The 24,053-nt window shown below is 57.1% G+C and overlaps 1 protein-coding gene across 5 annotated transcripts in view; it reads left to right on the top strand.

Annotated features, from left to right (window-relative positions):
• Positions 1-24,053, top strand: part of SHANK2 (SH3 and multiple ankyrin repeat domains 2) — a 552,800-nt gene that overhangs the window by 241,699 nt on the left and 287,048 nt on the right. The window lies entirely within an intron of this gene.

Here is a 24,053-nt window from a genome sequence, read left to right as displayed (position 1 = left end):
CTCAGTAGCTGTGGCGCACGGGCGCAGCCGCTCCGCGATGGCAGTGAATTTTGATGGCTCCGTTTAGAGCGCATTCGGAGCGGGGGACGCGGAGCAGCTGCTCCGGGGTGGCTTCTGAGCAGCGCTCTGCTTTTTCTTGACGGAGCACAGGCTGGGTACAAGGCACACCCTAATCTTAGCTCCCAGCACACTTGGGCTGGGATGAAAGCTGAGAAGCACAGGTCACGGGTGTGCCGTGATTTGAATAATTCCCCCTCCTGCTGGCGTCTTGCAGCTCGCCACGGGCCCTGAGAGTCTGAGCTGCCAAGCAGAGATTCCGAGATGGGGCCGGCGGGGGCTGCAGCCAACCCCGCCGGGCACTGTTCCAGGGCTCCCTGTGAACGCCGGCCGCTGGTCACACTGCGCCAGCCCATGGACACGCCCCATCACCCTTACCTGCTGTTGCCACCACTCTCCCACCTGCAGCAGAATTCACAGGACCTCGGCGCCCCCTGTGAAATGATGTCCTGGTGTCTCTTCGGGAAAGCACTACAATGCCAGTCTTCTATCCTGCCCTGTGCGGAGGCTGCTGGGCCCCGTGGGCCCTCATGATTCCTCCTGGGGCGTCCCAGACCTCCTGGACTCAGGTCTCCCCATCGTGCCCCGTGCCGCCCCGGGCAGCACGTGCTGGGCCCCGGCATGGACTGGAGTGCTGGGGGCAGTGGGTGGGCTGCTGGACCCTTGAGTCACCGGCTACTGAAGTGGCAGATGACCAGGGGTCCCAGCGATGCTGAGGAAAGCAGGCAGAGCGATGCCAAGGGCTCTGGGCACAGAGACAGACGTGGGTGTGTTTGAATCCCAGCTCTGCCAATAACTTACTGGGTGGGATTTTATAAGCCCCCTGTAACTGCGATTCAAGAAAGCAGGAATCAGGTGCCTCGCTGTAGGGTCGAAGGCACACCGTGCAGAGACAGGGGACTGGGTGAAGCCGGCCAAGCAGAGGGCGGTGTTTCTTTACACACACATCTGGTCTGTGTTTCTTGGTCCCTCTTTTGAGAGAGACTCGGAAGTAAAGAATCTTTCCCTCTCTTCCTAATACTACAAATTGCGGAGGGGCCTCGAGGACCCCGAGAGCTCACCCCTTTTGGGGGTAGCTGGCGCTTGGCTCTGGCTGGTGGGTGTCATGCAGGAACGTGGGCGGGTGCCACCAAGTCCTCTAGTTGTACAAGTGTGTCCCGAAGCACAGGCTTTGTATACGAAATAGCTCAACTTGTATATATCAGTGACCTATTAAAATAAAACCGTTTGACTTGGCCTCAGAACACCTATCAGCAGCCACTCTTAAAGATGTTAGCGTAGACACAAATAATACTGTAATTTTTAAAGTAACCATCCACCCACCCATTCATCCATCTGCCCGCCCATCCATCCATTTATCCATCCATCCATTTACCCACCCAGCCGTTCAGTCTTCCAACCATCCATTCAGTCCACACACCCATACACCATTCATCCTTCCATCTTTGCAAGGGCCCATCTATCCTCCCACCCATCCACCCATCCGTCCATCTTCCCACCCACCTATCCATCCATCTATCCATCCATCTACCCATTCATCCATCAACCATCCATCAACCATCCATTCATTTATTCCTCATCCATCCATCCATCCATCCATCCATCCATCCATCCATCCATCTTTTCAAGGACCCATCTGTCCTCCCACCAATCCACCCATCTGTCCTTCCTCCCACCCACCTATCCATCTATCCATCCATCTATCCATCCATCTACCCATTCATCCATCATCCATCCATCAACCATCCATTCATTTATTCCTCATCCATCCACCCATCCATCCATCCATCTGCTCTTCATCATCTGTCTATCCATCCACCCACTTACCTATCCTTCCTGCTTTCCTTTCTTCCTTTTTTCCTGTCGTCCACTCATCCATCCATCTCCCTTTCCTTTCTTCTTTCCTTCCTTCATTCTTCCCCGTTTTCTTCTCATGCACCCACCCATCCATCCATCCATCCACTCACTTACCTATCCTTCCTGCTTTCCTTTCTTCCTTTTTTCCTGTCGTCCACTCATCCATCCATCTCCCCTTCCTTTCTTCTTTCCTTCCTTCATTCTTCCCCGTTTTCTTCTCATCCACCCATCCATCCACCCATCCATTCATTCATCCATCCACCCATCCATCCACCCATCCATCCACTCATCCATTCATTCACCCATCCATCCACCCATCCATTCATTCATCGCACATCTGCTCAGTGCCGCGGCTGTGCTCTCCACACAGAAGGTGGCTCTCCTGCCTTCGAGGACAGCCCGTTTATCTTCGCCCACTGCCTGCTGTGAGTTTAGAGGCCAGGATTTGAACCCTGGAGTGCCTTCACTCCTGTGTTCTTACCACTCTCCACACCTGGGCAGCCCCGTCACAAGTCCTAGGCACCCTGCGTGTTCTCTGCGCGCGGCTCAGCTCTCACCCTCCCAGCCAGCCTTTGACGTGATCCACAAACACGATTCCCGAGATCTCTGCCAATCCGTCGGTGTGACGCCTGTGTGGCACTACGTGGACCCTTCAGGGGGACAGAAGGAGGAGCCAGCAGGATAAGGGCGCTCGGTCCCACTGGGCTGCATGTTCTGAGGGCCGTCCAAGGGCCAGGCATTACGTCCACTGCCGGGTCCCGTCCTGGTCCTCGTAGGGGTTCCAGGCACAGGGCCCACTGAGCTTCTATACGTAGAGGAGGGCGGTGGGGGGGAGAACTCTGCTCCGATAGGTACCGAGTGCCTGGGACTGCCTCACGGGATGGTGGGTACAGGTTGGGTACAGGGGTTGGGATTCACACCCTCCCAGGCTCCCACGGGGGTCAGTACACGCGGAGTTGCTGGAAACGTGCCTGACCCATCACCGGGCTCAGCGTCTGTTACCGTCTCCGTCGCTGTCATCATCCACATGGTTCTGGGGGTCCCTCCCAGCTTGGGGGGTGGGCTTGCTTGCACAGGGTGGTGGTGCTGGGTGATGCTGTCCCCTTGTCCAGGGACCCGTTGTAGGCAGGTGGGTGGGGCTAGGAGTCCCTCCGGGTAGTGGCAGCTGTGGACGATTCCCAGAACAGGGCCCTGGTTGCAGCTGCATTCTGGGGGGCTCCGTCTGCCTTCAGCTGGACCAAGAAAGAAGAGGCTGACTGAAGGGCTACTGTCCATAGGTTGTTGGAATTGTTGGGAGGACGGGACCTGAGCCAGAGGGTGCAGGAGGTAGGGCACAGTGGGGAGGGCAACGCAGTCGTCTGTGACTCAGGTGGGCTGAGCCGTCAGTTTTCCAGACTTCTCCAGGAGCCGGCTGACTTCTCAGCCACTGAATCGTCGGCCCCCTGGGCTCAGAATACCTTGTTTGTTTCCTCCAAGCTCTTTTCCTCACGTGACCAAATTGGATTAAGGAGGCGGAGAGAACAGGGCAAGCGTTTTTAATTATCCCTCGTAATGAAGTCGGTGACAAGCGGGCGAGCCTGCTGTGCATAAAGCCAGGGCCACAGGGGCACCTACTGGCGTCTGGCCAAAGGGCCGTCCATCCTTTCTTTATAACAGGTCACCAAAAGCGTCCAGCTTTCTGGGACAGCGGGACCAGGCCCCAGACCACCTCGCTCCACAGATGATAATTGGAACATCCAGGGCCAGGTTTCCGATGGCCGTGGGTGAAACGTGCTTCTGAATTTCTGCAGAAACATAATTGAGTGTGGCCGGTGCCACTGTCCCCTCCTGAAATGGGCCGCCGATGCAGCAGGGAGACCAGTCCCGTCGCCTCTCAGGATGGGCTGGCCAGGGCCCGGGGGCTTTGCTGCCGTGTCACCTGTTCCCAGGAGGGAGCGGAGCGGGATTGTACAGCTGTGCTTGCCGGCCGGGGACTGAGCCTTTCGAGTGTGAGTCCGTCCGTTTTCCATTCGCAGCTCCTGCAACCCCCTTTCCAGAAGGGCCTTTCCTAGCTCATCCCTGAACGGGGAGATTGAGGTTTGTCCTTGGGGTCTGCGCCTAGCCCCTCCCCGGCTCCAGAGGGCCCCCTGGAGGCAGGAGATTCAAGGCTGGGTTGGGGTCCCCAGAGAGCCGGCTCTGCAGCCCTCTCAGCCCGTTTGCTTATCCTGTCCCTCAAGCTCCTTACTTTACGTATGCCGGGGGCTCGTTTGGGTAGCGGTGGCGGCCACGGCCGTGAGGCACCACGCTTCCCTGGGCCATCAGCTGGTCACCTTCTCGTGGGGTGGATTCACCAGGATTTATGCCAACATTATTGAGGGGTGGAGGTAGCTTTCCTTCACGTGATGGTTAACAAAGGGCCTTGGGGCCTTGAAATAATTTGGCTCTTTATCAAAAATGTATTTATTTATTTAGAGAGTTCATATTTGATCTTCACAGAAATTACACAAATATACATTCATGTGAAAATCGCCCAAATCCCCATCCCTCTGAGATAATCACTGTCTACACTGATACGTCGTATTCCTGGGAGATCGCAACGGGTTGAATAGTGTCCCCTCCAAAACTCACGTCCACCCAGAACCTCCGAATGTAACCTTATTTGGCAGTAAGGTCTTTGCACATTTAATTAGTTCAGTTAAAATTAGGTCGTACTGAATTAAGACGGGCCCTAAATCCATTGGCTGGTGTCTTTATAAGAGAAGAGAGGGGGCTTCAGACACAGAGACATGCAGATAGGCACACAGAGAAGATGGGGCAGAGGCTGGAGGGATGCGGCCACAATCCGAGAGACGCTGCAGCCCCCTGAAGCTGGAAGACGCAGGAAGCCTCCTCCCCCAGAGCCCCCAGAGGGAGCGCGGCCCTGCCGACACCTTGATTTGGGACTTCCGGCCTCCAGAACCGTGGGAGAATCCACTCTTGCTTTTTGGAGCCGCCCACTTCGCGGCAAGTTGAGGCAGCGCCAGGACACGGATTCAGGGATCACACCCATGTTTTAGTTTTACCTCCTCCTCTAACTGGGAGCCGACGAAGACGCCCAGAAATCATCCCACACGAGGCAAACTCCAAGTTGACAGGTGCTGTTTGGATGACACATCTGCCTGTGTCGTGCCCGCCAAGAGGGAGCAGCGTGGGACCCCGCTGGCCCATTAAGAAAGCAGAGAGACGCCGCCAGCTGCACCCCAGGCTCCAGCGTTGCTTCACGTTCATCCCCTTAGGCGGGGAATGTTCCCTGGGGTGGTGGAAGGTTCCGGGGCCCTCAAAGCTCTGGGCACCAGGGCTGTGGGAGGCTCTGGGACCCTTGGTCCAGCCCTGCCCAGCTGCGGCTCTGCAGTCCACTGCCTGAAACAGTCTGGCTCCATCCCACGGGCTCTACAGGGCCTGTCGGACCTGCCAAGCTCCCTCTGTCCACGCACACCCAACGCCAGGTGCCAGAGGTACTGCAGCCGTGGCCCCCGGGACACGCCCCCCGCCCCCAAGCGTGCCTGAGTCACGGCTCCCACAGCCTCCTGCTTCGCTGGGTCAGGGGACATCAGCTTCATCTTGTGGACAAGGGTCCGGACACCAGCTGGCTCTTGGCCTCGCCAAGGCACCCACCTCCCTGCACCCCATGCTGGACCCCTCCTATCGACACACGTGTCCTGGGTGTGGGTCTCAAGGAAAACACGCCACCCCGCACCCCCCTGAGACCTGGGCTTCACGGAGCGAGGTCCTACCCCGCCGCCATCCTCGAGGGGGACAGCCTCAGTCCTTCCTGCCTTCCACGGTCCTCCTGCCCCTGCCCTGCATCGCCCAGAGCCACGCCCTTAGCCTTCCCTGCACTGCGTTCCCAGGGGGCACCTTCTAAATGATAGCCGGCCACACGCTCCGACACAGAGCAGTGTTTCGTGTCTGGATTGGAGCCCTTGTCTCCTCTGCAGACCACCCCCCAGGTCTCCCCCCGGGTCAGCGGACCCTGCAGATTCCTGCTCCCCAGCATGCAGAATGGCCTATAGGGTCTTGCTTTTAAAAGGAACTGTGTTTTATTACATTCAGGAGTGTAGGAACTGGCACATAATGTCTGGTAGAGCTCCCTGGGTCAGTGGTTTTTATTAATTGATCACATTGTATTGTAATTATCTGTTTAGGAGTCCACCTCTCCACCAGACTATGGGGGCCATGGGGGATCTGACCCTTGCACCCACTCAGTATTATCAGGGGAGCTGAGCCTCACCCTCTGGTCCAACTGGCCCCAAAGCTCTTAATGACTCTGTTCTTTATCTCTCGGGTATTAGAAAATCAGTGTTGCCAGCCTCTAATAGTCATGGTGAGATCTGGCTGTGAGTAACCAGTTAATTCCAAATTTTTCAAAAGTTTGTCTTTCCAATAAAATTTCAGCTAGGTGTTCCGGCCCTGGGGCAGCGTTCCGTGGTGTCTGAGGCCCAGGTCCTTCTATCTCATGGCTCCGCTCTATGTGGACTTCCTTCCCAATTTCCCTCATAGTCCAAGGTGGCTGCTTCAGCTCTGCCCATCACATCATCATTCTTTTTTTTAAAAATTTACCATTTTTTTGTTTTGTTTTTTTAAAAATTTTATTTATTTATTTATGGCTGTGTTGGGTCTTCGTTTCTGTACGAGGGCTTTCTCCAGTTGTGGCAAGCGGTGGCCACTCTTCATCGCGGTGCACGGACCTCTCACTATCGCGGCCTCTCTTGTTGCGGAACACAGGCTCCAGACACGCAGGCTCAGTAGTTGTGGCTCACGGGCCTAGTTGCTCCGCGGCATGCGGGATCCTCCCAGACCAGGGCTCGAACCCGTGTCCCCTGCATTGGCAGGCAGATTCTCAACCACTGCACCACCAGGGAAGCCCCCACATAATCATTCTAATCAGCCAGAAGGAAAAAGGAGTAGGAGGCAGGCATGTCCCCACCCTGTAAGGATACTTCTCCTAAATGGCAACATTGCTTTCATTTGCATCTTGTTGGCTAGGACCTTACCACACGGCTCCCTCCTAGAAGGGAAATGCCATCTTCTTTCTGGGTGACCCGGTGACCAGCTGAAGGGCCAGGTTCTGTTACAGAAGAAGATAGAAGGACAGAAAGGGGGGACAGGCAGGAGCCCGAGCCACGCCAGACCTTTCTTTTGCCTTTGCTGAGGCAATCTTCTCCAGAGGAAGGTCTGTCCTTTCCCCGTGAGGCTCTGGGGTTTGGATCTAAGGGTTGGAGAGGAAGGGCTTGGTGGAATGGACAATTTGGAGACCTGGGCGTGATTGGGAGGGTCCGGTAATTCTGCTCGGGGTCTGACAGTCCCTTGCGGGCTGGGTCCCGCCCTCCCTCCCCGAGCCTCTTGGAGGGCCAGAGCCACACTTGTGCGTCTTCAGGGCACAGATAGTCCCATTCTTGTTACCTCGCTCTGAGCCGGGGCACGCAGCGGCAGCGTGCCCACATTACAGGAGGATACGCTTGGGCTTGGGGACCCCTGTCCAGAGACGAGTTGAGGGGCCGGCCCCGCGGGTCCTCCTCCTTAACCTCCCCACAATCTCGACGGCCTGTCGGGTCCCTCTGGGCGGCGCCCTGAACCCCCAGCTGTGATCCGCGTTAACCCGCCTGAGCTGCAGGCACAGTTACATCCCAGGCCGGGGGCACTCGGAGCCGGGGTCCTGCAGAACCACCAGGAGCAGCCAGGACACACGTTCCTCAGCAGAGACGGTTTCCACGGGTGCCTGAGGCTTCTTCAGCAGCTCTGGGCACTGCCTGGGGGAGCAGGAGGGAACGGGGTAAACCACCCGCGCCTACCCCCGCTGAATGCAGGCTTCTCATTCAGGGAAACTTCAGTGAAAACCTCTGCTCCTTGTGGGCGTGAGGCTGGCCAGTGCCAGGGTGGGGCTTGGAGCAGACATGTCCAGGGCCAAGTCCCAGGTGGAGCTGTGTGACCTTGTGCATGTCGCTTGACCTCTCTGAGCCCCCTCCGGCCATCTGAGTATCGACCTCCTGACACTGTTGTGAAGATTCAAGGGAATCGGGGAGGAAATTCTGACCCCTGCTACAACATGAACGAAACTGGAGGACATGCTGAGTGAGGCGGGCCAGTCACAGAAGGACAAATCCTGCCCGATTCCACTCGTAGGAGGACCTAGAGCCCTCAACCCAGAGAGACAGAAAGTAGAAGGTGGGACCAGGGCTGGGGAGGGGGTGGGGGGTTAGTGCTGAATGAGGGCAGAGTGTCCGTTTGGGAAGATGGAGAAGTTCTCGAGATGGATGGTGGAGATGGCTGCACAACAGTGTGAATGTACTTAATGCCACTGGCCTGGACACTTAGAAATGGTAAAAAAAAAAAATTTTTTTTTTTTTTTTTTGGCCATGCCGCGCAGCTTGCGGGATCTCAGTTCCCCCACCAGGGATTGAACCCGGGCCACAGCAGTGAAAACGCCAAATCCTAACCACTAGGCCACCAGGGGACTCCCAGAAATAGTCAATTTTATGTTGTGTGTATTTGACCATCACTAAAAATAATTTTTCGAAAAAGGAGATGAGGTAATGAAATATTTACCTCAATCATCAGCGCGAAGAGTGGATAAATGGCGGCTGTCAGTGGATTTGACCTGACGCTCCTGTTGCCTATTTGTTGCTTTGGTTGCCTTCTGACTGCATAGATGCCACAAGAAGAACTCTCAAAGGGAGAAAAGCGTCAGGAATAGCTGACGTGTGTGTCAGGCCGTTTCATCCTCACTCGAGCACTTGCGTTTCCCACTTGGAGGAGGGGGAAACCGAGGCCTGGAGGTGAGGTCGCCTGCCCGGCGCTGCCTCGGGTGGATGTGGGGTTCTGCCCCAGCCAGGCCCCTCATGCCTTGGCCAGGCCTGCCTCGGCCGCCAGCCCCGACGGAGGGGACGGCCTTACTGTCCTCGCCGACCCCGTCTGCCGTCCCAGGGGGCGTGCCCGGCCTGCTCCCCGCCCCGAGCGCTCGGCCCAGCCTGTTTGCAGCACTGACCGTGACCTGGGCGCCCTAGCCGCCCGTGCTCGCGACTCAGGCCTCCCGGGATATAACCCCCCGAGCAGAGCCACCGGGCCAGAAGGCGCTGGTCCTTAGCGTCACATACTCGTTTGATTCCTGGTGGTCTCCAGAGGGGCTGGGGTCAGGCTCGCCCCGTGGGATGAGTCGGGGGCTCTGATTCTGAACGTGAGAGCGATCGCACCCCGGGTGCACCGTGGGAAGCTTGCGTCTCGGTGGCCTGCCGCCTGTGCCCTGATCACACGTGCAGAGTCCTGGGTTCTAGTGAGTTCCCAGCTGTTCTGCAAGAACACACGGGTCTGGGGCGGAATCCCGTTGGAAACACTGCCTGCTTTGTACCCTTCCTGGACCCTCGGGACGCACTTTAGAACGTTAAAGGCCCTGGTGGGTCCTGCAGTAAAGATGCTCCCTGACTTTGTTTGACCTGGTGTTTCCCAGGCTCAACTGTGGAACCTGTTTTGCACCATCTGTCCCCAGGGTCCCCAGGGTCCCGTGGAACTCACTTTGGGAAAGCCGCACTGAGTCAACACCAAGGCCGTCGTGTGACTGCGCTGGGCCTGGTGGGGTGCTCGGGGGTGGGCTGGGGGTGCCTGCTTCCCCCTGCGGGGGTGCTCAGAGAGGGAGCAGCTGTCATTCAAGCCCCCCAGCCCCCAGATTCCCGGCGGCTCACAGCAGCTCCTTTTACCCGTACCTTAAGACACATTTCTATAAAACAATCACTAGTCGCGGTGTTTAAAATCAGATTTCATGTAGAAATCCAGGGTGCCGGCTTCTTTTTTAGGAAGTCGTAATAATACTGCCGTAGCTAAGAGACTCGGGGAGAAACGCTGTCCTGGGAGAGGCCCCTCCTACTGCTTCGTGGGCTGTAAAATGAAGAGCCACGGGCTGCACGCTCTTTCCAGCAGCTGAAAGTGGATGCACAGCCTCCTGCACCCGGGCCCTGCCAGGCCTGCTAGAGCCGCAAGGAAGCCATGCCCCACGCTGGCCGGTTCCCCCCCGCCCGGCGCCCCACCCCGGCGCCCCCTGAGTCCCGCCCTCACCTTTGGTCCACACCTTCCCAGGTGACCCACTCTGAGGCCAGATTACGAGGATGCAGGGGGTGGCAGAGCCGAGTCGGTTCCTTTTTTTTTTTTTTAAAGATTTTTTTTTGATGCGGACCATTTTTAAAGTCTTTATTGAATTTGTTACAATATTGCCTCTGTTTATATTTCGTTTTTTTGGCCGCAAGTCATGTGGGATCTTAGCTCCCCGACCAGGGCTCGAACCCGCACCCCCTGCGTTGGAAGACGACGTCTTCACCCCTGGACCACCAGGGAAGGGAAGTCCCCGGGTCAGTTCATTTATCCGAAGACCCCGGGCGCGTTCAGATGGCTCAGACGCTGCATCTGTGAACCCGAGCCCTGGGCTGAATTAATGGGGGGCCGAGGGTGGGGACAGAGCGCTTGGTAGAGCGAGAACAGGTGTGGCAGCGGGCACGGGCAGAGACACGCTCGGGCAGGGTGTTTTTCTAGAGGAATCTGAAGTTAATTGAAGATGCCTGTGTCGGGTGGGGTGAGGAGCAGTCCCCTCCTCGGCGCGTGATCTGGAAGCCAGGCACGCCCCGCATTTTCAACACCGACAGCAGATTCTGGGGTGGACGGCTGTGCTTCCTGGCATTGCTTTCTTGCTTAAGAACACGGAGCAGAGGTGCTGCCCTGAGCGACAAGGCTGCGTTGGGGGACCCCGTCATCAGAGTGGTGTTGGCGGAGGGGAGGACATCCCATTCCAGCTGCCAGAGGAGCCCTGACTCCACGGGACGGCTCATGAGACCTAAAGCAGAGGCCGGTGTCTCAGTCTCCCCGAGGCCCGCATAAACCCTGTGTGGGGTGGAGGCCCCCTCCTGCGTCAGCCTGCACCCCTCGCCCATGAAGCAAAGGGCTCAGCCGTCTTGTTCCAGGGCCCCGCTGGCCCTGCTGAGGTCACACCTCTCCTCAGAGCGGAGAAGGAGGCCCGGACCCCTGGCGCAGTGCTCTTTTGCAAACCCAGACAAATTCCCAAATCCCATCGTGTGCCCGGGGCACATCCTCTGCACCAGGAAATGCACCAAAGGCTCCATGTTTGGATCAACCCATTCGGTGCCCACGGCACCCACTGCGGGTAGGTCCTCCTGGCACCGGAGTGCGTGAGGGTTTAAATGAGAGCAGACCCCGGGCCTCGGCTTGCATCTCAGCTCTGTGACCTTGGGCGGGTTACTGACCCTCTCTGAGCTGAAGTTGCCTCCTTGGTATCAGTGGGATAGTATTACTCCTTGTGGCTTTGGTGCTGAGATTAGGCACGTGCAGTGCTGAAGCAGGGCTGAGACCTTGTCAGCAGCGGGTCAGTGTCAGCCAGCGTCATCGTCACCATTGTTGTTATTATTGTTAATTCACAGATGAGCAGCCTGAGACCCTGAGGGCTCAGATGTCTCCCCCAGGAAGCCCACCGAAGGGTAGCGCCGTCCTTTTCTGCCCAGATAGATAGGTCCCTCCCCCACTTTCTGTGTCTGACTTAGCACAGGGCTGTCGTCCTCCCAAAGGCACATCCCAGACCCTCCAATCCCCCTCCCTGCCTCTCCACTTTGCAAAAGACACGCAACCCAATACCGGTCTCAGGGTTGCTGTGCACCCAGACGGTATCCTGGGCTCCTGGCCGCTGCCCTAGGCCACCTTTTTCCCGGGGGGGAGACGGGGACCATCTGTGCGCTTTCCTGCCCACTGCGCGTTGCTTGCAGTCCGATTGCAGGAAGCGCGGGGTCAAGCGCTGGCGAGATCAGTCCAGCACCACCTCGAGCTGCATCTATTTTCAGACCGCGCTGCAAACTAGTTGGAAACGCACTGTCTTTTGCTCCTTTGTTCTGGTCCCTTGTTTTCCATCTCTCTGTAATTATGGGAAATGTGTATTCATTCACTCAGGGCCACCTGTTTGATTCTTAATCTCATTGGGCGTCTCTCTCTCCTTCATCACATATGTCCTGTTTCTAATGGGATCTCAGTTTCATCAGCTTCTTCCAAATCCTGCCTCAGACTCCTGGGAACAGTCTGTGCGAATGACACGGGGGCGTCATAACCTGCATCTCCCATCGCTCCGCCTGTGCCCTTGGGGCCATGACAGCCTCCTGCCCTGGGTGCCCGCTCCAGTAAGGCCGGTGTCATCAGCTCGGTCTGTGCTGATAAGCAGACCCCGGGGAAGTTCATGAAGCCAAACAGGAGAAGCTTCATGGACTTGCCTGGTGACCTGGAGGGGCTGGTGTTACCACAGCCCACTCCTCTGCTGGAAGGAGAAAACCTCTGGTGGTGGTGTGCCCCTCAGAGTGGAATCATATCCCCTCTAATAAGCCACTCCAGGTACGAGTGCTCTTATTAGCACGCTGATATTCTTGCTTTTCTCAATTTACCGTTGCCTGGTTGAGACACATTTTCTGTTTCTCACTCCAGAAATGAATTTTTTTTTTTTCTTTTAAGAGAAAATTTGGTTCCCATTGCCCATTTGTATAAACTGGTATAACTCTTTGGGGAAAGCAATTTACCAAAAGTGTATCCAGAGCCATAGAAACATTCACCCCTTTCGGCCTGGCAATTCCGCTCGCTCCTGGGAATAGAGTCAGAGGAAGTGACTTGAAAGAGGAAGGGGGGGGCTACGCGCGTGAAGATGTTCTCGGCAGCGTTGTTTATAAAAGCGAGAAGCCAAAAACCATCTCAGCCTGACTCTAAGGAATTTGCCATGTTGACTCACCAGGTGTTCTGTGACGTGGAGCTGGATGACCCACACTGCTGGGACACTAGGTGGTACTTTAAAGGGCAGAATGCAGAACCCCGTCCACCTCCACAGCTGTCCCGGGTGTGTCTGAATCCTAGGAAGTGGGCAGGTCTGTGCCACACTGGAAAATGTGCATGGCGTTTTAAACAGTATTTGTCTCAGCTGAATCACTTTGTGATACAGCAGAAACTAACACACCATTGTAAAGCAATTCTACTCCAAGAAAGATGTTAAAAACAAAAAAAACAATATTCTTCTCGAAGATGTGGCTATCTGTGGAGGGCTAGACTCGGAGTTTAGGGAGCGAAATTGCGTGACCGTTTCGGGCAGAAACAGAACAGCCTGGTGGTGACTGAACAGCTGGAGTTCTGCCCAAGGGAGTGCTCTGCTGACCCCATTAGGAAAATGGGGCATTTGCTGGATTTTTTTTTTTTTTTAAGCAGAGTATTCATGAGCTGAACTGATGCCGTGGAGGACGGGTTAGTCAGGATGATGGTGCTGGAGGTTCTTTCTGTCCTGAGACGTGGAGGAAAGCCGGCCGGGCTGGGCGTAGAGGGGGCACTGAACAGCTGGGGGTGCTCCCCCAGCACATACTTGGGGAGTGACGGGGGGGGTGCAAAGGCTTCATGGCCCCTCCCAGGGAAGGCTGAGGGGTCTTTGGGGAAGGATTCACTGAGGCCCAATCTCCCAGCCCAGGAGGAAGATGAGGGTGGTACAGACACTCATCCAAGGAGGTGGAATTTAGAGACCGAACGTGGAAGCACAGGGACATGTGTATGCAGTCCCCTGGTTCCCAGCCCAGGCCTGAAGGACGGCGCTCAGGGAAGTGTGGCATGGGGGGACCTTGCCCGCCTCTTGGGCCTCTGGGCGGTGGGAGCCCTGCTCGCTGACCCCTGAGCCTTACAGCGAAGCTTCCTTCAGCTTTGAGACAGGGCTTGGCTTCTTCCCTGAGCATGAAGTGAGCCCCTGCCTCCCAGGAGGAGCCGGGTCCCAGGACGCAGAGAATCCTGGACTCAGGTCAGCAAGGCATGCAGAGGTGCCCACGGCCGAAGGGCCCGGGGGTGCAGGACTGCAGACCCCTCCCCTCCCCCCACTTCTCTCCCACTGAAGGGCCCTCTGAAAGGCCATGTGCCAAGGACGCCACCGGAGCCCCACTTACAGGCTCAGAGAGGTCATTCAGCCTGGCTGTGGTCACACAGCTAAACCTCAGCACAGATGCAACCAGGACTGGAGGATGGCAGGGCCCTTGCAGTAGCCACTGTGGCCCTGGGGCTCTGTGGCCCACATCTTGACCACCTCGGGGCCGCCCACGGTGTCTCTGGGAGCCGGCCCGGGCTGCCCCAAAGGGAAAAGGTGCTTCCTCCCCCAGAATGCCTTTCTCTTTCCAGCTTGTGTGTTGGCCCCAAATCAAGGGAAGGCAAAACTATCTTCTAATTTAAAAAGAGTGAGTGATCTGAAAGTCTTTTCAGACATAATGAGATGTTGGATGCGTACAAGGCTTTGGGAGTCCCCCAGGGCTACACGGGCGTCACCTGAAGCCTCGCTGTCCCACTGTGGTCTGGCAGCAGTGGTGGCCCTGGCAGGCAGCGGGGGACCTGAGAGAGACAGACAAGGTCCCCCCATCCTGCAGGAGCCCCGAGTGAATGGGGGGACACACAGAAGGTGGCCAAGTCCCACGGGGATGGCACCCTGCCAGGAAATAGGGCTGTGGTTGCAGGTGGACCACTTGATAGGGCAGGGGGTGGTCCCCTCTGGGACTGAAGGATGCAGTGGGGTGGGCTCCAGGGACAGCTGCCCAGGCTGTGGCAGCCACTGAGACTTGACGTAGATGGGTGTGTCGGCTGGACACCCCGGACGAGGTAGGAAACAGCACAGGAGAGACAGGTAGATGCCCCCCAACCCTCCCCCGCCCCCACCAGGCCCCTCATCCTGCAGGAGCTGGCTCACCCAGTGAGTGAGGAGGACAGGCAGAGGGGCTGGTGACATCTCTGGGGCTGGTGCAAGCACCCAGGTCAGGGCTGAAATTCCAGGCCCTCCTGGGACATCGAATTGCAGGGCTTGGGTTCAGTATCAGCTGCTGGGTCAGGGATGGGGCTAAGGGCAGACCCTCCCCCCCATGGCCAGGCTGTGTGACCTCAGGCAGGTTAGTGAAGTGCTCTGGGCCTCAAGGGTCCTCCAGTGCATAACGGGGAGGAGTCACCGCTTGGCACGGTCGTGGGGAGAAGGGACAGATATGAGACACGCGTAGCAGTCATTGTCTACTGCTTCCACTTTTGCTGTTGTGGTGACTGTTGTCTTATTTCTGGATCCCACATCTTTTCTACGTTTCTGCAAGAGAGCAGAGCAAGCTAAGGTGTCTCTGGGGCCCCAGTGAAATCCATCAAGTCCCTTTGACCTGGGGAGGCCTGACCTGAGTCTCAGAGGTACCCCAGGGCCCAGGTGGCCAAGTGGGACCCTGCCCAGCAGCCCTGAAGATCCTGTGGTTCTGTCCTCGGCCTGCCGGGGTCGGGGGGGCCCATGGTCTGCAGGCTCCAGCCTCCCTGTGTGGCTGCCCAGCTCCCCCGAAATCGCGCCACTCAGCTCCAAGAACTCTCTCTCCTCTTGGAGAAGGATGCTTCACGGAGCTGACAGGGTCCTCGGGTTTGCCAGCCAGAAGGACGTTTAGTGGGCATTCTACTTGACCCCTTATTTGACATATGGGGAAACTGAGGCCCAGGGGAGGCGGGACCCACAGCCAAGCAGAGGTGGGATCAGGACACACACAGGTGAGTCAGTTGACTTCCCCGTTCAGCATCACCTGCCCCCCAGGTGAGCCCCCTGCCCTCCCCCCGCAGGGTCTACCCCACTCCCTCCTGTCCAGCGGTCGGGACACCACTGGCTGGCTTTGACGTTGAGGTGGAGGTGGAAGTGAGGCCAGCGCTGCCCCAGAGTGAAGGGCACGGGGTTGAGTGAGTTCTGGCACCCCTTGAGCCTCAATCTTCACGTCCGTAAAATGGGCATGAAAGGACCCACCTCACCTGGCTGTTGAGAGAACGGAACGTGTGACAGGCCCGGCCCTGGGCTGCGCTGGGTGGGCGTTCAGAGTGGGGGGCTACAGTGATGATGTGGGTATTCATGTTGGAGAGACGACCACCGCCTCAGCCCTCAGAGCCCTCCCCCTGCTCATCCCAAATTGCTCATGGGAGGCAGCCGCCGTCCGCATCTCTTCACCTTACTTTCCGAGGCCACGGCCCACTGGCTGGCCCACCGGGGTCTTCTCTCCCCTCCTGCCCCTCGCGGTTGGGTTCTGCCTGGACTTGGGGTTTGCCTGGTGGTGGCACCTGATCTAGCTCTGCTGCCAGCTCGGCCCGGGAAGGAATTCATTTGAAGGTGAAATCAGTCACCGAGGCTTAATTTGTTCCCAGAATACAAGCCTGCCTTAGGACCTGCTAGCGAGGGCATGAACCCAGGTGGGACCGACACGGGGACCATCGCAGTGCTCACTCAGGGCTGTCACGAGCACTTCATTCTCCGGGCATCCCGGCACCTGTATAGGTTTCGGTCCGCTAACACTTTGATCTAAAAGGTGGGGGCCCGAAATCTTCAAAGGCTGGATTCTTGTGTTGAAATAAACCTCCCCAGTGTCTGTGATCCTTCCCGCCAGGCTGCAAGGGCACCCATGGTGCCAGGAACAACTGCATGTCTTGGCTTCCACGGTCAGTGGTCAAGACACACCCAGGCTTCCTCACTCCGGCCTGTCTCTGCTTTGACACACTCACCATCTCCCCAACGGACATACCTGCTGCCTCTAGACACAGAGATCAGGGACTCACTGCCACGTACTGTGTGTGCATGCAGGTGGGCAGTTGGGGAGATGCTTATTTGCTTAATATATGTTTATGAACCCATGACTTCTACCTTCCAATAATGTCAGAGCAGCTCAGGTCGGACGAACCCTCCTGCTGATAATAATGACAAACTTGAGACAAAATATATAAAAATAGCAACAACTGCTTTTAGCCATTGATAGGTAACTGAAAGCAGATGGAACCAGAGGGGCCAGGACCCTTGACAGAAGGGGAGTCCTCCAGGTGAGACCCACGTGAATGAGGGAGTTCCCTGATAGAAAGTGAGTTTCTCTGGGTTGAGGATCCAGCGTTGGAGGTCAGGGTCAGGGCCACCTGAGTGGCTGGAAATGGGGGTGCGGGGGGGGGGATGCTGGAAAATGGATAGCCTCCAAATCTGCACATAAATCCCCCTCAAATCCTTGACTGACTTCTGAACTGTCATGTTCAAAATGAGAGTCCAGGGGTCCCAGTGGAACACAGTAGCTTAAAGCTCAACGAGCCAAGGGGAGACAATGTGGAGTTGAGTTCTGTCTCATTCGAGGAATTTGTTTCTGCCAGAGCCCAAGAAGGGCCCCAGAAGTCAGGACCTCCCATAAGGACCACACCAACAGAGATTTCCCCCAAAAGCCTAAAAGCCATGCTTTCACAGGACAAAGTGTTCTGCTGATAATTTTACTCCCTGCCAGAGGAACTCAACACTCTTCAGAGGAAGATAACAAGACCCAGAGTCTCTACAACATATCAAACACAATGGCTGATATAGAATCAAAAATGACTAGACAAGCAAAGAAGCAGGAAAGCGTGACATGTAATCAAAGGAGACCTCAATTAACAGAAGCAGACCCAGAGACAACCCAGATGTTAATAGGCAGACAAGGACCTAAAATAACTGGAACATGTATTTATAAGCTCCCACTTGGTGCCGGGTCTTGTGTTGTATCCTGTGTAAAGCCCCTCCCCCACCCATGCCTTCCAGAAAGTTCCAGCTGTGGGGTGGAGGTGTTCATGGTGGGAAGAGTTCTAGAAACAGATATTTCATGTAGTGAGACAAACACAGTGAAAGCCTCAATGACAAAGTCCAGGATGTGAGGTAGGAAAGTGCCATTCTTTCATTTATTCATTTGTCGAATCAAGGTAGAAAAGCACAGGTATCTAGTGGGAGGTTGAGCTGTGTTCTGGTGATGAAGTGGTGAATAAGACAGACGCAGTCCCTATGGATAAAATACGATAATATAAGCAAACTCACAAATGGTGTGATTTCAGTTTTTGAGAAGTGCAATGAAGGAAAAGTAACAAGGGGCTAAGAGAGAGAATAAGAGGGTTGCCTTTTTAGAAAGGATGGTCAAGGAACACCTCTGGGATGAGGCGACCTTGAGAGTGAGTGCTGAAGGATGGGAGTTAGAGAAGCCAGCTCGAGGGGAGGGTAAAGGAGTCCATGTGGGGGGCACAGCAGAGGTGAGGCCCAGAGGGGTGTTCAGGGCACCGAGAGGGGCCGGCAGGGGCCTGTGGGGGGAGGGGCGGTGTGGAGGAGCAGGGGTAGCGGAGGTGATGGCATGAGGACCCCTGGGGGCCTGTAAGGGAGAGCGACACAGCCTGCCACATGTGGCGTCTTTGAAGTTCAGGCAGCTCTAACAAAACACCACAGACAGGGCACGTTAAACAACAGACACTGATCTCTCACAGTCCTGGAGGCTGGACGTCCAAGATCAAGGTGCCTACCAGTTCAGGTCCCGGTGAGGCCCCGCCTCCTGGTTTGCAGATGGTGCCTTCTCTCTGTGTCCTCATGTGGCAGAGAGAGATGTCTCTCCCTGCCTTTTCTTATAAGGGCAATAATCCCATCATGGGGCCCCACCCTCATGACCTAATCACCTCCCGAATGCCCCACCTCCCAATACCATCCCACTGGGAGTCAGGGCTTCAGCCTATGAATTTGGGGGAGATAACCTTCTATCTCTAGCACGTGGTCACTCTAGCTACCCTCCAGCCAGCTCAGGGGCTGCCTTTCCACAAATTGCTCTGTGTGTCCTGAGACATGTGGGCGTCCGTGGCTGCAGAGGTTCACTCTGTGGGGTCCTGGCACCTGCAGTGCAGTCCCCAGTGTCCAGGCACCCAGAAGGCTTCCGGAAGAGGTGTCCATGTCTGGCCTTGGGGGTTGAGGGCGGTTCCGTTGAGCCGTTAGGCAGGGTGGGCACTGGTGACTTGTCTCAGCGCCCTGAGCCTCAGTTTCCCCTGTGGGAAGTCCAGATGTCCTCCATCGCTGGGCTCTCAGAAGGGCCACTCAGGGTGGCTCTTGCTTTCTTTATTAAGCCACAGTGCTGCCACTTGCCCCACCCCACCAGGGGAGAGCGTTTGCCCGGCGTGCAGTGTCTCTGCGGGACTCCGGGGCACAGGCTGAAGCTGCACGGAGGGAGGGGCAAAGGCAGGGTTTGGAGTCTGCGGTCCTTCCAGAATGCACCTTGGGGACCCTCATCCTCTGTGTGGTCAGCCCCAGTTCAACCCTCCAAAGCCCCTCTCCCTGTCTCTGCTCTGACCTTGGTCTTGACTCTAAAGCACTGCATCAGGACTGGTGCTTAGCCCCTGCCGGAGCCCCCCACTCCTGCTACCATCAGCAGGGAGCCTGACCGCCCTGGGGAGAGACCCCCACCCCGGGGGGGTTCTGAAGCCCCCTCATCGGTGCCCCTTACCCGATTATCCAGGGGCCTCAATGGATCCTCCAGGAGCAAAGCTTCTCTCTGTGGCCCCAGCTGACAGGAACGTTACAAATCCTGCAGACACCTACATCTTTGTTCAAAGATAACCCCGCATTATTGCTGAGACGCCTTTTTATATCTCCTGTTATTTATAAAAGTATGATTCATTTAACAATTATTGTGAGATGGGGAAATGTTGCCTACTAATATTAAAATTGCAGTTATCTAAAGCAACGCAGAAAGGAAGCGAGGTCTGCTATTTTGGGTCAGGTGGGGAGTAGGCAGGAAGAATCCAGGTCTAGCCCACAGCCCCCCAGGACCTGCTGCCTCCCTGGTCCTGGCTTGGTGAGCTGGGCGAGGCTCTCGCACACACAGTTTCCTTTTCAGCAATTGGTTTTTGCTTCTGTAAGATAAAGTGGAGGGCGGGGCTGGTGGGCCACTGAGACCCTCTGGAGTTTCGTTTCCTCTTTCCAGTTCCCCATGGGACTCCTGTCTGTCGAGAGGCTATAGCCGCCTCCGCAAGTTTGCATTAAGGCAGAGATAGACTCAGGGACTCTCCTGCTTACCCAGCCCCTGTCTCCATCCCAGCCAGCTCTCCCTTCTCCACCCACCCCCACAAACAGGAGGCGGGGCCTGAGTGAATCCCCAGGCTGCTTGGAAAGAGAAGGGAAACAGCCACTACCTCTGGGATTTCAGGGCCTTGGAGACATTCACATCCCAGCCCCAACCCCAGCCCCAGCCCCGCCAGCTGGTCAGCCAGGGTCTTATTGAAGAGATCCCTCTGGCTGCTGATGAAGAAAAGGAAGGTCCCAAAGGATTTTGGTGGCTCTCAGCGTGCCAAGGGGGCCAGAGAGCCAGGCTTGGGAGCTGTGTGGCCAGCCTGGTAACCAGCCCACGTGTGGCTGCTGCACGGAGCCGGCGCCGCCCTGAGCCGGGTCCACGCCCACTGGCCCCGTGGCGTTGCTCCTCCTGAACCAGAGCCTTGGCCGTGCCTCGGGTCTCCTGGAGCCCCGGCAGCAGCGCAAAAGCTGAAAGAATGAGCCCCAGCTCCCCCGACCCCCAGACAGGCAGGACGGGGGGTGGGGACTCTGCAGACACAGCAAGGACACTGAGGACACTGGCCTGACCGATGTCCAGCGCGCCTGCCCGTGGGGACCGGGAGAGAGCCCTGCAGGGCCGTTCCTTCTCTGGTGCCCAGCAGGGCAGCTGGGCCTCCGAGGATCGGGCAGGGCCTGGGCGGACATGGGGGCGGATGGAGGTAGGATGGGGCAGAGAAGGGAGGCGATTTCAGTACAACCAAGGAGACCAGCTTGGTGGGCCTGGAGAAGGGCCTGGGGACACTCAGAACAAAGTAGAAGCTGGACTCGCCACCTCCTTCTTTTCCGGTTCATTCATTCACTCACGTCCACAGCAGTGGGAGCACACCCTGTTTGCAGGACGATAGGGGAGCTGGACCCTAGACCTGTCTTCAGGAAGCTTGATGTTCCCTGGAGCCGGGAAAGTCCCCAGGGTGGACTGCTGGCCTGGCGGCCCTGGGTGGGGTGGGGTGGGGGTGGGGTCTCTCCAGTAACTGGATCCATCCGGGAGACTTCCTGGAGGAGGCGGCACCCAAAGAGGCCATGTAAGTGCATTCTGAAGGACCTCGGAGGGCTTATCACAGACACAGGGGCAGGGTGGGGGCCGGGTAGATTGACTTGGTATTCACTCACAGATTTTTTTTTTTTTAGTTAAATGTATTTATTCAGCAGTTGCCCATTTAGCCATGGCAACCTCCAAGTCCAGGCACTGGTACAGGTATTGATTCGATCCTCACCTCCTATGTGGCGACACCATTCACATCCTCACTGATAGAAGAGGAAATGAATGTACGGAGGTTTATCGTGGCTTTCCCGGGTCACAGAGCTGGGAGGTAAAGGGGCTGGGACTCGACCCCAGAAGGCTGACCTCCCCCTTTTTGTGCTCTAAACACGACTTATGCGATCCCACAGCCAACACTGGGAATGCGTTGGGTTATTCCTACCTTACAGATGGGGAATCCGAGGGCCGGGGTGCCTGACCAGCCCATGGCCGCCAAGCAGTAAGACACAGCGCCGGCCCCTAAACCAGACGCTGGCCCACTTGCCCTCATCGGGCTGGTGGCTGGCACGGCGGGGAGAGGTGGGCCGATTGTCCACGCCGAGCAGGCGACGCTCCCGAGACCCACCGGCCCCGCAGACTCTCACCAGGCTTGTTTGTAACACCTGGCGCTTCCTCCCTGCCAGGACTTCAGAGCGTCTTGAAATGTTCTGAGGTGCGAAGAGCCTTTTTTATAGAAAAAATGAAATTATTTTTCAGCCTGTTATCAGGCAGTTGTCAAAAGACGTGGCAGATGAAGGGCTTAGACAGCGAGGGTTTGGGAGGCGGTCAGAGCGAGGCGGGGCATGGGGCACAGAGGCCAAAGCTGTGCAGGTCGGGGTAGGGGGGGCATGGGGTGGACGGGAGGGCGGGGCCGTGTCGCGCATCGTTTATTTATTACTTCTTGCCGAGGGCCTGGCACTGGACTCGGGCTGGGTGGGGCTGAGGTGATGCTAAAGGGCCAGGCCAGAAGGCTGACAGCTTGGGGTTCATTCTGGGGTGAACTTCTTCCTTCCTGGAAGCTGTCTGATTTGGGGGACCTCCATCTAATCCCTCCTCCTGCCTTTATGTCTTTCAAACTGGCCCCAACTCAAAAGATGCTCACTTATCCTTTGAGGTGGGTGGGTGGGTGAGCAGGTGGACAGATTCACCAGGTAGCATTCCGGTCCCCACCCCCTGCCACCTGCCACCTGCCACCTGCCACCCGCCTCCCCCCAGCCCAGCTCGGACCCAGAATTCTTCTTCTCCCTTCTCCCCCTCATTTGGAATGAAATCCATTTGAAACCAAACCTCAGTCCGCAGGAATGTGACCAGCACAGCCTCTGATAGTCACTTTGGATGCTCCGTGAAGGACCCCGTGTAGGAAGAAAGGGTCTAGGAGTTGATGGGAGGAAAGCTTAGCCATCTTTGGGCTGGGCTCCGACACCTCCAAACCTACTTTATCTGTTGGGATGAAGCCTGTGCTTCGAATGCCTCGGCTTTCCCTTCCAATTAGTATGTGGCAGGTGCGGGCGTGTTGTCTGTGTGACAGGAAAGGAGACTGGTGCACGTGGGTGCAGAGCCAGCACACAGGTAGTGAGCTCCCTGTTGCTGGAAGTATTCAAGGAGAGCATGCCTGCCAGTGGCGAGGAGGTTTTACATGGGCCAGGTGGGTGAAGTCAGGAACGGACCACCTCCTCCCCAAACCCCGGCAGGATTTCTGTGGGGCAGAGCCTGGTCCGTGGGGGCGGGCACACAGTAGGTCTGCACATGAACCTAAGCTCTGGCTCCTAGTCTTGGTGAATTGTTTGCTCAGATTCCTGGAAGGGTGATTGGAAGAGTTGTCTGCTTATTAGAAGAACTGAAGGTGTCTGGAATGGGAATCCTTTGGCTAAGGGGTGTTTCCTGGGGTTCCTCAAAGTCTGTTATGTCCAAAGTCTGCTCTTATGCCCCCACCCCGCCCCTCATGCAGGCTGGGAGGGAGCCAGAATCTTCTCTGTCCTGACCACTGCTGCATCCCCTGGGCCCGCACAGCTCGGGTCCACACGCGCGATGGGACGTGGACCCTGGGCGGGGGGTGAGGGGTGATGGAGAGCCCCGCCTGCCCCTCTGCCCGGGGCCAGCCAGCCTGTTTCCTGGTTACAGGGTCTGTCTCAGCAAGGCTCACCTCTCGGGTGGGCAGCCGGGAGGGCCCCATGGTTTCCAGACTCTGCTCCTACTTGTGGACAAACGCACCATGAAGGTCACTCCGAACACAGTGACGGGGCAGCGGGCCGGGGGCTGTCCCACCTGGGCCACGTGTAAATGCTCTTTGGGCATCTCGGGTTCTGCTCCCAGCGCGGGGGCAAGGGCTCCACCCCAGGTCCACAGCGGGGGAGCCGGCGATGGCCCGGCACCTCTGGCCTTCGGCGGGGTCGCCGCCCATCAACCCCGGAACACAGGCACTCTCTGCTGACAGCAAAGGTGGCAGCGCCAGAACAAAGATTGTCGCGGGGACTTGGTGCAGGAGGAGGCCCACGCTTTGGGACAGCATCGATCACTAGCAGATGGAGGGAGGGCTGAGCACCACAGAGCCGCCCACTCCCCAGAGGGTTTCCTGGGCGGGGCGAGTGCTCGGGACCCACACGGCAGCGCCCCGGCCTCCGGGGGACGTCCCTAGTTTCACCGTCACTGTGGCATCCTGTCCCAGCCGGGGCAGACGGCCAACACACCCCCGATAAGCTAGACATCCCCACCTTGAAGACCCCTGGCGAATAAACCCGGTGGCAGAGCTGCAGGCTCCCCAAGTGGAAGCAGCTGTGTCCTTGTTGGTGACGCTTTCTGCATCCGAGAGAGATGCTTCTGGAAGCTTTTCAGCCTTGCACCAAGGTCCAAGGACATCCAGCTGTGCCAGCGCCACCTCTGTCCCCCAGGGACGTGAGTGGTGAGGGGCAGGTCGTGGGGTCTTTGTTGATAAACTGCACCAGCGGCCGAATGTCTCCTGGGGCAGGTCCCAGAAATGGCCTGGGCTCTGGCATGGCGGGGGAGGGTCACCTGGGGCGGGGTTTGAAGGCAGCTCCGGGCTGTGTGATGGGGCGTCGTGGGAGTGCAAGGAGGACGGTGCTCAAATGCTCGGCTGGTACAGGGCACCCAGTCTCCATTCTCGCCACCCTGGAGAGACCTTTTGGTGAGACGTCCCGCCAGCCTGGGCATCCCGTGAGGAGATGCTCCCAGAGCTTCTTACGCTGCCAT

Source organism: Balaenoptera musculus, chromosome 8 (genome assembly GCF_009873245.2).
Source record: "Balaenoptera musculus isolate JJ_BM4_2016_0621 chromosome 8, mBalMus1.pri.v3, whole genome shotgun sequence".
NCBI lineage: Eukaryota > Metazoa > Chordata > Mammalia > Artiodactyla > Balaenopteridae > Balaenoptera > Balaenoptera musculus.
The sequence above is the reverse complement of the archived record's forward strand: the minus strand, read 5'-3'. Positions and strand labels throughout refer to the sequence as shown.